General features: G+C 44.1%; 1 pseudogene; it reads left to right on the top strand.

Moving 5' to 3' along the window:
- Positions 1-293: 293 nt before the first annotated feature.
- LOC148774310 (vomeronasal type-1 receptor 4-like) lies at positions 294-1325 on the top strand (annotated as a pseudogene).
- Positions 1326-13776: the final 12451 nt, after the last annotated feature.

Raw genomic sequence — 13776 nt, 5'->3', positions numbered from 1 at the left:
CCCTACAATAATACATTATCTTCTTTAAAATTTAGAAGAGAATGCATTTAGAGTTGACCTGTTTGCTGATGAGGGCAGTCATGGAGGTTTTTTCCCTCCAGTAAGCTTCTCCTTAAAAGCTGGTTTTATTCTATCTTTCCATTTACTCTCAGTTGTCATTGCTTCTTCAGATCACCACCGCTTCATCCTTCCTGCTGACTTCTTCGTAAAATAGACTGATTCTCTCATCATCATTTCCCCTCTCATGAAGCCTTGGCAAGTTCACAAAAGCTCACAAGGAAAATCGTCTCTCGATGTCACAAATTTCTCTGAACCACTCTGCTGTGAGTAGTCACTGTTACCATCATGTAAAGTGGAGTCTCTTGAATGACACAACAGCCTCCAGCCAACTGGCCATTGGAATAACCTTCTTGTTACAGACTGTGCTTGGACTCTGGGGCAATTTCTCCCTTCTGTACCGTTACCTTTATCTTTACCACGCTCACTGTAGGTTGAGGGTCCCAGATTTGATTTGCAAGCACCTGACTATAGCCAACATTTTTGTCATTCTCTCGAAAGGTGTCCCTGAGACAATTACAACTTTGAGGTTGAAATATTTTTCCAGTGATTCTGCCTGCAGACTTATCTTGTATGTTGAGAAAGTGGGCAGGACTATGTCCATCAGCACCACCTGCCTCTTGAGTGTGTTTCAGACTGTCATGATCAGCCCCATGAACTCCTGTTGGAAGACTCTTAAAGTCAAATCCCCAAAGTACATTGCCTTCTCCATTGCCTTCTGCTGGATCCAGTGCATGCTGGTACATCTCGTTTTTCCTCTATATGCAATATATGTTTGTCCCAAAAGGCGTAGCACAAACATGACAAATACAAGAGATTCAGGGTACGGTACTGCCGCAGATCTTGAGAAAATCTCAGGCTCACTATATGCAGCTTTGATAGTGTTCCCTGAAATGTCATTATCTGTGCTCATCTTCTGGGCCAGTGGCTCCATGATTCTCACCCTGTACAGACACAGTCGGTGAGTCCAGTATATTCACAAGGCTACTGTGTCTCCCAGGCCCTCCGCTGAGTCCAGAGCCACCCAAAGCATCCTGCTCTTGGCGAGCACCTTCATGTGTTTCCACACCCTGTCCTGCATCTTTAACATTACTCTTGCTCTTTTTCATAATCCCAGTGGGTGGTTGGTGTATATAACTGGCCTGATTTCTGTGTGTTTTCCCTTTATCAGCCCCTTTCTGCTCATGAGCCGTGACTCCATTGTATCCAGTCTCTGCTTTCTATACATGAAGAACTCAGTATCCCCTAATCTTATCAGAAAAATGTAAATTGTATGTTTTTAAAATATTATCAAGGTATAGTTGATTTATACTGTTGTGTTGCTTCTGGGTATATAAAAAAGTGAATCAGTTATACATATGTGTGTATATCTACTCTTTTTAGATCCTTTCTCACGTAGGCCATTACAGAGTATTGAGTAGAGTTCACTGTGCTATACAGTAAGTCCCTTCTTTTTTGTTGTAAACCAGGCCTCAGGGCATGTGGACTTGGTTCACAGGGACTGAGCCCCTTCTCCCTGCCTAGAAAGGGCTTAGTCTTAACCACGGGACCATCTGGGAAGTCTCCACTAGGTCCTTCAGTTCAGTTCAGTTCACTTACTCAGTCGTGCCCACTATTTGCGATCCCATGAATCACAGCACGCCAGGCCTCCCTGTCCATCTCCAACTCCTGGAGTTCACTCAAACTCACCTTCATCGAGTCGGTGATGCCATCCAGCCATCTCATTCTCTGTCATCCCCTTCTCCTCCTGCCCCCAATCCCTCCCAGCATCAGAGTCTTTTCGAGTGAGTCAACTCTTCGCATGAGGTGGCCAAAGTATTGGAGCTTCGGCTTTAGCATCTATCCTTCCAATGAACACCCAGGATTGATCTCCTTTAGAATGGACTGGTTGGATCTCCTTGCAGTCCAAGGGACTCTCAAGAGTCTTCTCTAGCAGCGCAGTTCAAAAGCATCAATTCTTCAGCAATCAGCTTTCTTCACAGTCCAACTCTCACATCCATACATGACCACTGGAAAACCATAGCCTTGACTAGACAGACCTTGGTTGGCAAAGTAATGTCTCTGCTTTTTAATATGCTATCTAGGTTGGTCGAAACTTTCCTTCCAAGGAGTAAGCGTCTTTTAATTTCATGGCTGCAATCACCATCTGCAGTGATTTTGCAGACAAAAAAAATAAAGTCTGACACTGGTTCCACTGTTTCCCCATCTATTTCCATGAAGTGATGGGACCAGATGCCATGATCTTAGTTTTCTGAATGTTGAGCTTCAAGCCAAACTTTTCACTCTCCCCTTTCACTTTCATCAAGAGGTCTTTGAGTTCCTCTTCACTTTCTGCCATAAGGGTGGTGTCATCTGCATATCTGAGGTTACTGATATTTCTCCCGGCAATCTTGATTCCAGCTTGTGCTTCTTCTAGCCCAGCGTTCCTCATGATGTACTCTGCATGTAAGTTAAATAAGCAGGGTGACAATACACAGTCTTGACATACTCCTTTTCCTATTGGAAACCAGTCCGTTGTTCCATGTCCAGTTCTAACTGTTGCTCCCTGACCTGCACACAGGTTTCTCAAGAGGCAGGTCAGGTGGTCTGGTATCCCCATCTCTTTCAGAATTTTCCACAGTTTGTTGTGATCCACACAGTCAAAGGCTTTGGCATAGTCAATGAAGCAGAAATAGATGTTTTTCTGGAATTCTCTTGCTTTCTCCATGATCCAGCAGATGTTGGCAATTTGATCTCTGGTTCCTTTGCCTTTTCTAAAACCAGCTTGAACAACTGAAAGTTCACAGTTCACATATTGCTGAAGCCTGGCTTGGAGAATTTTGAGCGTGACTTTACTAGCGTGTGAGATTAGTGCAATTGTGCGGTACTTTGAGCATTCTTTGGCATTGCCTTTCTTTGGGATATGGATGAAGATTGACCTTTTCTAGTCCTGTGGCCACTGCTGAGTTTTCCAAATTTCCTGGCATATTGAGTGCATCACTTTCACAGCATCATCTTTCAGGATTTGAGATAACTCCACTGGAATTCCATCACCTCCACTAGCTTTGTTTGTAGTGATGCTTTCTAAGGCCCACTTGACTTCACATTCAAAGATCAGGCTCTAGGTCAGTGATCACACTTTCGTGATTATCTTGGTCATGAAGATATTTTTTGTACAGTTCTTCTGTGTATTCTTGCCACATCTTAATATCTTCTGCTCTGTTAGGTCCATACCATTTCTGTCCTTTATCGAGTCCATCTTTGAATGAAATGTTCCCTTGGTTTGTCTAATTTTCTTGAAGAAATCTCTTGTCTTTCCTATACTGTTGTTTTCCTATATTTCTTTGCATTGATTGCTGAGGAAGGCTTTCTTATCTCTCCTTGCTATTCTTTGGAACTCTGCATTCCGATGCTTATATCTTTCCTTTTTTCTTCAATTCTTTTCACAGCTATTTTTGACGCCTCCTCAGACAGCTATTTTGCTTTTTCCGTTTCTTTTCCATGGTCCCTGTCTCCTGTACAATGTCATGATCCTCCATCCATAGTTCATCAGGCACTCTCTCTATCAGATCTAGTCCCTTAAATCTATTTCTCACTTCCACTGTATAATCTTAGGAGATTTGATTTAGATCATACCTGAATGGTCTAGTGGTTTTCCCTGCTTTCTTCAATTGAAGTCTGAATTTGGCAATAAGGAGTTCAGGATCTGAGCCATAGTCAGGTCCTGGTCTTGTTTTTGCTAACTGTATAGAGTTTTCCATATTTGGTTGCAAAGAGTATAATCAATCTGATTTCGGTGTTGACCATCTGGTGATGTCCATGCGTAGAGTCTTCTCTTGTGTTGTTGGAAGAGGGTGTTTGCTATGACCAGTGCATTCTTTTGACAAAACTCTATTAGCCTTTGCCCTGCTTCATTCCGTGCCCCAAGGCCAAATTTGCCTGTTACTCCAGGTGTTTTTTGACTTCCTACTTTTGCATTCCAGTTCCCTATAATGAAAAGGACATCTTTTTTGGTGTTAGTTCTAAAAGGTCTTGTAGGTCTTCATAGAAAAGTTCACCTTTGGCTTTTTCACCGTTACTGTTTTGGGCGTAGTCTTGAATTACTGTAATATTGAATGGTTTGCTACTCGGGCTTCCCTTGTGGCTCAGCTGGTAAAGAATGTGCCTGCAATGTGGGAGACCTGGGTTCGATCCCTGGGTTGGGAAGATCCCCTGGAGAAGGGAAAGGTTACCCACTCTAGTAGTCTGGCCTGGAGAATTCCATGAACTGTATAGTCCATGGGGTCTCAAAGTTGGACATGACTGAGTAACTAGGTCCTTAGTAGTTACGTATTTTATATATAGTAGTGTATATTTGGGGCTTCCATGGTGCCAGGGTGTGAAAGAATCCGACTGGCAATGCAGGAGACTCCAGTTCGATTCCTGGGTCAGAAAGATCCCACATGCCACAGGGCAACTAAACCCATGCACCTCAACTACTGAGCCTGTGTGCCTAGAGCCTGTGCTCTGCAAGGGAAGCCACTGCACTGAGGAACCCACGCTCACTGCAACTGGTGAAAGCCCTCATACAACACCCAAGACACAGCACAGCCTAAATAAATAAATAAATAATATTCCACTTCTGATCCTTTAGTGTATAAAGGGTAAAGGTTTTCCAGGCATCTTTTATATGTCTAAGATATTTGCACCATGGGCTCAAATGTAGAAACAATCCATGAACAAGACTTAGCCCAGTTTAAATGAGGGCTTTTTTGTTTGTTTTTTGTTTTGCTTTTTTAATTTAGATATTCTAAAAAAATTGAAGTATATGGTTTGCTAGTTTCCGGGGTAGACAACAATGTCACACACACACACACATATATATCAGTTCAGTTCAGTCACTCAGTCGTGTCCGACTCTTTGGGACTCCGTGATTCACAGCATGCCAGGCCTCCCTGTCCGTCACCAACTCCCAGAGTTCACTCAAACTCACCTCCATCAGGTCGGTGATACCATCCAGCCTTCTCATTCTCTGTCGTCCCCGTCTCCTCCTGCCTCCAATCCCTTCCAGCATCAGAGTCTTTTCCAGTGAGTCAACTCTTTGCATGAGGTGGTCAAAGTATTGGAGCTTAAGCTTTAGCGTCAGTCCTTCCAATGAACACCCAGGACAGATCTCCTTTAGAATGGACTGGTTGGATCTCCTTGCAGTCCAAGGGACTCTCAAGAGTATTCTCCAACACCACAGTTCAAAGGCATCAATTCTTCGGTGATCAGCTTTCTTCACAGTCCAACTCTCACATCCATACATGACCACAGGAAAAACCATAGCCTTGACTAGACGGACCTTGTTGACAAAGTAATATCTCTGCTTTTTAATATGCTATTGTCAGGCGAGTGTATGTTCCTCGGTTCTTTGTCTCATCACAACCAAGATTTGGAGGGACAGACATTAAAGCCCCCTTGGCGTGTCACAGCTCTCGTCTTGGACAGACCGTGTTATAGCTCTTAGGTCTCGAATGGACCATGTTATAGCTCTTAGACAAATCCGTGTTACATCTCAGTGTTACAGCTCTATTTTATTTACAAGGTAGCAGGAAAATCCATCTTCAAGGCGTGAGGGCACGTCGACCCAAAGACGCAAAGAGAAGAGTGCCCCAGCGCGTGGGAGAGAGCGAGTGAGCTAGCTTTGGCTCCTCTTTTTTATATGCTTTTTTTCCCCTGGGCCTGCCCTATTCTAAAGGAGATCAATCCTGTGTGTTCATTGAAAGGACTGAAGCTAAAGCTGAAACTGCAATACTTTGGCCACCTCATGCGACGAGTTGACTCATTGGAAAAGACTCGGATGCTGGGAAAGGTTGGGGGCGGGAGGAGATGGGGACGACAGAGAATGAGATGGCTGGATGGCATCACCGACTCTATGGACATGAGTTTGAGTGTACTCCGGGAGTTGGTGATGGACAGGGAGGCCTGGCGTGCTGTGATTCATGAGGCCGCAGAGAGTGGGACACACTGAGCGACTGAACTCAACTGAACACTATCTCGGCTGGTCATGAAAACACCCTCCCCCCCCGTAAACGTCAATCCAATATTTGCTCACTTTCACAAGTTCCTGGGACTTGGGCAATCCAACTTTTGCTCACACTTTCACAAGTTCCTGGGACTTGGGCAATCCAACATTTGCTCACACTTTCACAAGTTCCTGGGACTTGGGCAATCCAACATTTGCTCACACTTTCACAAGTTCCTGGGACTTGAGCAACCAAAAGTGCCTTGCGGAAGGAAAGAAAAACAGCCCCTCCCCGGAGGCTCAGGTTTCGCAAAGAAAGTCCCTGAGCTGTATACCCCTGTGATATGCTAATTATGGAAATTTTGGGCTTTAAAACCGGTCTGTAACTGTTGCTAGGGTTCCTCGGCTCGCTTTTGATGCGGAGGGACCGTTTGCGCAAACGTTCAATAAAATCCTCTTGCTGATTGCATCTGTCGGCATGGTGCTTGGGTCCCAGGGTCGCCCACCCAGACGTTGGTTTGGGCAAAGGATGGCCCAACAGTCGTAGCTTTCCTCCCAAGGAGTAAGCGTCTTAATTTCATGGCTGCAATCAGCATCCGCAGTGTTTTTGGAGCCCCCAAAAATAAAGTCTGACACTGTTTCCACTGTTTCCACATCTATTTCCCATGAAGTGATGGGACCAAATGCCATGATCTTCGTTTTCTGAATGTTGAGCTTCAAGCCAACTTTTTCACTCTCCTCCTTCACTTTCATCAAGCGGCTTTTTAGTTCCTCTTCACTTTCTGCCATAAAGGTCGTGTCATCTGCATATCTGAGGTTATTGATATTTCTCCCGGCAATCTTGATTCCAGCCTGTGCTTCTTCCAGCCCAGTGTTCCTCATGATGTACTCTGCATATAAGTTAAATAAGCAGGGTGAGAATATACAACCTTGATGTACTCCTTTTCCTATTTGGATCCAGTCTGTTGTTCCATGTCCAGTTCTAACTGTTGCTTCCTGACCTGCATACAGGTTTCTCAAGAGGCAGGTCAGGGGGTCTGGTATTCCCATCTCTTTCAGAATTTTCCACAGTTTGTTGTGATCCACACAGTCCAAGGCTTTGGCATAGTCAATGAAGCAGAAATAGATGTTTTTCTGGAACTCTCTTGCTTTTTCCATGATCCAGTCACTAGTCGTCTGTTAATAAAAAAGGAATGCTTAAAACTCAGAATGGAAGCAGGCCCCTCACCCATAAGATGCATTTTGGGATAATCCTGTAGACATTTTGATGATGGCCATTCTGACCAGTGTAAGGTGATATCTTATTAGATTTGATTTGCATTTCTCTAAAAATTAGTGATATTGAGCATTTTTTCATGAGCCTGTTGGCCACATGTATACTTGGAAGAAATATCTCTTTGGATGTTTCCCCACTTTTGGATTGAGTTTTAAATTTCTGACATTGAGTTGTATGAGTTGTTTCAATATTTTGGAGATTAATCCTTTGTCAGTTGCATCATTTGCAAATATTTTGTTCCCATTCTGTAGATTGCCTTTCTGATAGTAGGAGTTTTTTTGTTTGTTTCATGGGGTGGGCACCAGCCTCTCTCACATTATAAGTCAGCTGGGGTTTTAGGCTGTGTAGTATCAGGCTTCCTCAGTGATCAATGCAAAGAAATAGAGGAAAACAACAGAATAGGAAAGACAAGAGATTTCTTCAAGAAAATTAGAGAAACCAAGGGAACGTTTCATGCAAAGATGGGCTCAATAAAGTACACAAATGGTGTGGACCTAACAGAAGCAGAAGATATTAGGAAGAGGTGGCAAGAATACACAGAAGAACTGTACAAAAAAGATCTTCACGACCAAGATAATCACGAAAGTGTGATCACTGACCTAGAGCCATATCTTGGAATGTGAAGTCAAGTGAGCCTTATATGCAGAGTACATCATGAGGAACACTGTGGTGGAAGAAGCACAAGGTGGAATCAAGGTTGCCGGGAGAAATATCAATAACCTCAGATATGCAGATGACACCAGCCTTATGGCAGAAAGTGAAGAGGAACTCAAAGACCTCTTGATGAAAGTGAAAGAGGAGAGTGAAAAGTTTGGCTTGAAGCTCAACATTCAGAAAACGAAGATCATAGCATCTGGTCCCATCACTTCATGGGAAATAGATGTAGAAACAGTGTCAGACTTTATTTTTTTGGGCTCCAAAATCACTGCAGATGCTGATTGCAGCCAGGAAATTAAAAGACGCTTACTCCTTGGATGGAAAGTTATGACCAACCTAGATATCATATTAAAAAGCAGAGACATTACTTTGCCAACCAAGGTCCGTCTAGTCAAGGCTATGGTTTTTCCCATGGTCATGTAAGGATGTGAGAGTTGGACTGTGAAGAAAGCTGATCGCTGATGAATTGATGCTTTTCAACTGTGGTGCTGGAGAAGACTCTTGAGAGTCCCTTGGACTGCAAGGAGATCCAACCAGTCCATTCTAAAGGAGATCAATCCTGGTGTTCATTGGAAGGACAGATGCTAAAACTGAAACTCCAATACTTCGGCCACCTCATGTGAAGAGTTGACTCACTGGAAAAGACTCTGATGCTGGGAAGGATTGGGGGTGGGAGGAGAAGGGGACGACAGAGAATGAGATGGCTGGATGGCATCACCGACTCAATGGACATGAGTTTGAGTGAACTCCGGGAGTTGGTGATGGACAGGGAGGCCTGGCGTGCTGTGATTCATGGGGTCGCAAAGAGTCGGACACGACTGAGCGCCTGAACTGAACTGAACTGAATTTCTGATTTATTCTTGATATCTTTTGTGAATCTATCTTATTTTAGTAGTGTGTTGTTCAGTCTCTATGTGTTTGTCTCTTTGCAGATTTATATCTGAGGTAAGTCTCTTGCAGGAAACATAGTGAAGGAACTCATTTTTTGTTTTTAATCTAGTCAGGTGCTGGAACAGAAACCCTGTGGGTTAGGCCCAAGGTGAATCTCTTTCTTCTAAGTGTGTGTTTTTCCTCTCCACACAGTCGGTCCATTTCCCCAGAGGAAGAAGACCTCTGAATCAATTGGGAACCATGGGCAGACAGGGGTCTGATGCTCTGCCTATGTAGGTGCCAATGGCTGTGCTGTCGCAGCCTCAAGTGCAAGTTCCCATTGTCCTTCCCAGTTGAAGTCTGCCCCCTGTCTTTGCAGCCCCCACCCTGTTACTGAGCTGCTCTTTCCTGCTTGCAGGAGCTCACATGGGCCCTAAGCATTGGTTGAGAAGTGAGCTGTTGCAGAACAGCTCTGTCCCAGAACCAGGTTGCTATGTGTCCCTTGGTGAAGTCTTCTCTCTGGTTGTAGGTGCCCTAGATCCAGTGCAACGATATGACAGGGATTGAGTTTGGCAGAAGCATTTGCTGTGTTCAGGCTGGGGCACATGAGTAGCTGGTAGGCGGCCCTAGAAAACTGTGCAGCCACTAGAGCAGACCTCTCTGTCTTGTCTGGGCGGCAAGTCCCCTGTGTCTCTAAACTTTCCACATCTCCTGTCACTCCTGCACTGTTGTGAAACTGCTGCTGAGGGTAGGCAGTTCTCTGCGTGTGATATCAGGGAATGAGCTGTAGTGAAGTAGCTGCCATATGATCTCTGGGCTGCTTCTGGGGGGTTACCTGAATCCACACAAACAGTGGCTGCCACTGGTCCACCCAGGCTCAGCCCTAGGTGTGGGTTACCTCTGTGTCCCTCTGTCAAGTCTTCCCTCACAGTGACTGCTCCAGATACAGTGCCATGGAGGGAGGAGGGCTGGTGTGTTCATTGGACTGGGGCTTGGGGGTGTGGCGAGTTGGTTGTGGGGAAACAGCACTACTTGAGTAGACTGCTCTCTTCCCTGCCTCAGTGTGTGGACTAGTCCATGTGTGCTCCTCATGAGCAGAGTCCTGCCTTCCTGTAGTCATTCGTCTCGTCCCAGCCCTTCTCCCACCAGACAGTGGGGCTTATATCAAGGACACAGGACCATAGGACTGGGGTACACAGTCTGTGGCTCCAACTACTCACTCACCAGGATATCCATTTCTCTGAGTTGTCAACCATGGGTACAGATCATTGCTCGATTGGTCAAGGATAGATCATATATTGGAACACAAAACAAATCTCAGCAAATTCAAGTAGAAATCACATATATCCAATATTCCACTCACAATGGTATGAAACGAAGAAGCCATCTTTGAGAAGAGATCTTGGAAAGTGATAGGGGAGTTTACAACGATATGGGTCCACCTAAAGAAAGAAGGAAAATCTCAAATAACATTCTAGCCATACCCCTCGGAGAAGGCAATGGCAAGCCACTCCATTACTCTTGCCTGGAAAATCCCATGGATGGAGGAGCCTGGTGGGCTGCAGTCCATGGGGTCGCTAGGGGTCGGACACGACTGAGCGACTTCACTTTCACTTTTCACTTTCACACATTGGAGAAGGAAATGGCAACCCACTCCAGTGTTCTTGCCTAGAGAATCCCAGGGACAGGGGAGCCTGGTGGACTTCCATCTATGGGGTCACACAGAGTCGGACACGACTGAAGTGACTTAGCAGGAGCAGCAGCAGCAGCAGCCATACCCCTAAAGGAACTAGAAAAAGAGTAACAAACAAAGCCCAAAGTCAGGAGAAAGAAGGAAATGATAAAAATAGTGTGGAAATCAATAAACCAGAGACTAAAAAGACAGTAGAAAAGATCAATTAGGGACTTCCCTGGTGTTCCAGTAGCTAAGACTCCATGCTCCCAATGCAGCTGCCTGGGTTTGATCCGTGATCGGGATCTTGATAGTTCATGCGACAACTAAGACTTCACATGCCGAAACTAGATGCCAAGGGCCACAACTAACACACGGTGCACCCAGATACAGAAATAGATATTTTTTAAAGCTCACTCAAACTAAGAACTGGTTCTCTGAAAAGGTAAACAAAATTGAGAAGCCTTTAATTAGACTCACTTTAAAAAAATGAGAGAGAGAGAAGGCTCTGAGCAATAAATTATGAAACAAGAAGAAGAAGAGCAATAATTACACAACAATACAAAGAATTATGACAATATTGTGAACATTTATCCATGCCAACACACTTGGACAGACCAGAGAAATGGACCAGTGTTTAGAATCATACAACCTTCCAAGACTGAGTCATGAAGTAGAAACCCTGACTAGACTGATCACTCGTCCAGTGCTTGAAACAGTAATAGAAAACTTCCCCAAACAAAAGTTCAGGACCAGATGGCTTCACAGGTGAATTCTACCGAACATTCAAAGAGTTAATACCTATGCTTCCCAAGCACTTTCCAAAAAACTGAAGAGTAGAGAATGCTTCTTACCTCATTTTATGAGGCCAACATCACTCTGATACCAAAAGCACAAAATGGCGATATATATAAAGAAAATTATAGGCCAGAACCTCTCATAAACATAGGTGCAAAAACCCTCCACAAAATATGAGAAAATTGCATGCAACAATACATTGAAAGACTCCTATGGACCGAAATTCAGCTTGGTAACATCTACTTGTAGGCAGGAGGATTTGGAAATGAAGGACGTGGCAGAGGACCTATTCATTAATTCCACACTTTGTCATCTAATCATAGCTTCCCTGGTAGCTCAGCTGGTAAAGAATCCACCTGCAATGCAGGAAACCCCAGTATAATTCCTGGGTCAGGAGGATCAGCTGGAGAAGACAGACCGACTCCAGGATTCTTGGGCTTCCCTGGTGACTCAGAGGGTAAAGAATCTGCCTGCAATGCAAGAGTCCTGTATTCGATCCCTGGGTTGGGGAGATCCCCTGGAGAAGGGAACGCCTACCCAATCCAGTATTCTGGCCTGGAGAATTCCATGGAGAGAGGAGCCTGACAGTCTACATTCCTTGGGTCCCAAAGAGTTGGTTACCACTGGGCAACTTTCACTTCACTTCATATCTGACACATTCAGTTTTTTAAAATTTATTTTACTGATCTATAGTGTTGATTTACAGTATGGTATTTTTTTTTGTAATGGATTTTTTTTTAAATTGGAGGCTAATTATTTTACAATAATATATTGGTTGGTTTTGCCATCCATTGACATGAATCCTCCCTGGGTGTACATGAGTTCCCCTTCCTGAACCCCCCTTCCACCTCCCTCCTCCCTTTATCCTCCCTCTGGGTCATCCCCGCACACCAGCCCTGAGCATCCTGTCACATGCATCGTATGGTGTTAACGTCTGCTGTACTGCACAGTGATTTAGTGACATTCTTTTTCATATTCTTTCCCATCATGGATTATCACAAGATATTAACTATAGTTCCATGTGCTATGCAGTAGGACATTGTTCTTGATACATTCTGTATTGAAAAGTTTTCATCTACTCATCTCAAACTCCCAATCCATCCTTCCCCCACCTTCCCCGTTGGGACCACAATTCTGTTTTCTATGTCTGTGAGTCTGTTTTTTTTCATAGATAAGTTCATTTGTGTCATATTTTCGCTCACTCAGTTTCTTCAGTCATGTTCAACCCTTCAGACTGCAGCCTACCAGATTTCTCTGTCCATGAGGATTCTCCAGGCAAGAATACTGGAGTGGGTTGCCATGCACTACTCAGGGAATCTTCCTGACCCCAGTGGCTCAAACTTGGATGGAACCCACGTGTCTTCCTGTCTCCTTCGTTGGAAGGAGAGTTCTTTACCACTAGTACCACCTGGGAAGCCCCGATATTTTAGTTTCCATACATAAATGATATCACATGGCATTTGTTGTTCTCTTTCTGGCTTACTCACCTTAGTATGATCATCTCTAACTCTGTCCATGTAGCTGCAAATGGTAATATTTCATTCTTTTTATGAGTGAGATGCATTTCATTGTATACATACACCATGTGGTATTTAATCAGTCAGGGTTACTTTCTACTTTCAGCTTATGGAAAAAATATCTTTCTTACTTAAAATACCCTCTAAACTGTTTGAAAAGCACATACAGTAAAGGAGGAAAGCTAAAATTTTGAGGAAACAAGACTCAACAGCATTCTCCCTCTTCCTTCACAATATCAGTCTTAGGATGGAACTCACAGGGTCAGGAAGGAGAGGCTGTTTACTGGTGTCCAGTGATGCAGGTGTTGGGGAGTGATGTCAGCTCATCGTGTTCAAAGTCCTCTGTGTTATTTAATATTTGCTATACCTCAAAGAAATTCTATGCCTCTCTATTGATATGATGAAAACACCTTTAAGTGTTCTGGTATTTCTGAAACATACCATTTTAATTGCAGATATATGAGTCTTTATACCCTTTAAGCTTTACTGTATCCAATTCAACAGTATGTGAACCGTGAACTTCTAGACGTTCAAGCTGGATTTAGAAAAGACAGAGGAAGCAGAGATCAAATTGCCAACATCCATTGGATCATCGAGAAAGCAAGAGAGTTCTAGAAAAACATCCACTTCTGCTTTATTGACTATGTCAAAACTTTTGACTGTGTGGATCACAGCAAACTGTGGCAAATCCTTAAAGAATGGGAATACCAGACCACCTGACCTGCCTCCTGAGAAATCTGTATGCAGGTCTAGAAGCAACAGTGAGAACTGGACATGGAACAACAGACTGGTTCCAAATCAAGAAAGGAGTATGTCAAGGTTGTTGACAGGAGGAGAAGGGGACAACAGAGGATGAGATGGTTGGATGGCATCACCGACTCTATGGACATGAGTTTGAGTAAGTTCCAGGAGTTGGTGATGGACAGGGAAGTCTGCCATGGTGCAATCCATGGGGTCGCAAAGA

The sequence above is a fragment of the Moschus berezovskii genome, chromosome 22 (genome assembly GCF_049115385.1).
Source record: "Moschus berezovskii isolate FMDL1 chromosome 22, NW_MosBer_1.0, whole genome shotgun sequence".
Classification (NCBI taxonomy): Eukaryota; Metazoa; Chordata; class Mammalia; order Artiodactyla; family Moschidae; genus Moschus; species Moschus berezovskii.
Note: the sequence above shows the minus strand (reverse complement) of the source record. Positions and strands in the feature narration are given on the sequence as shown.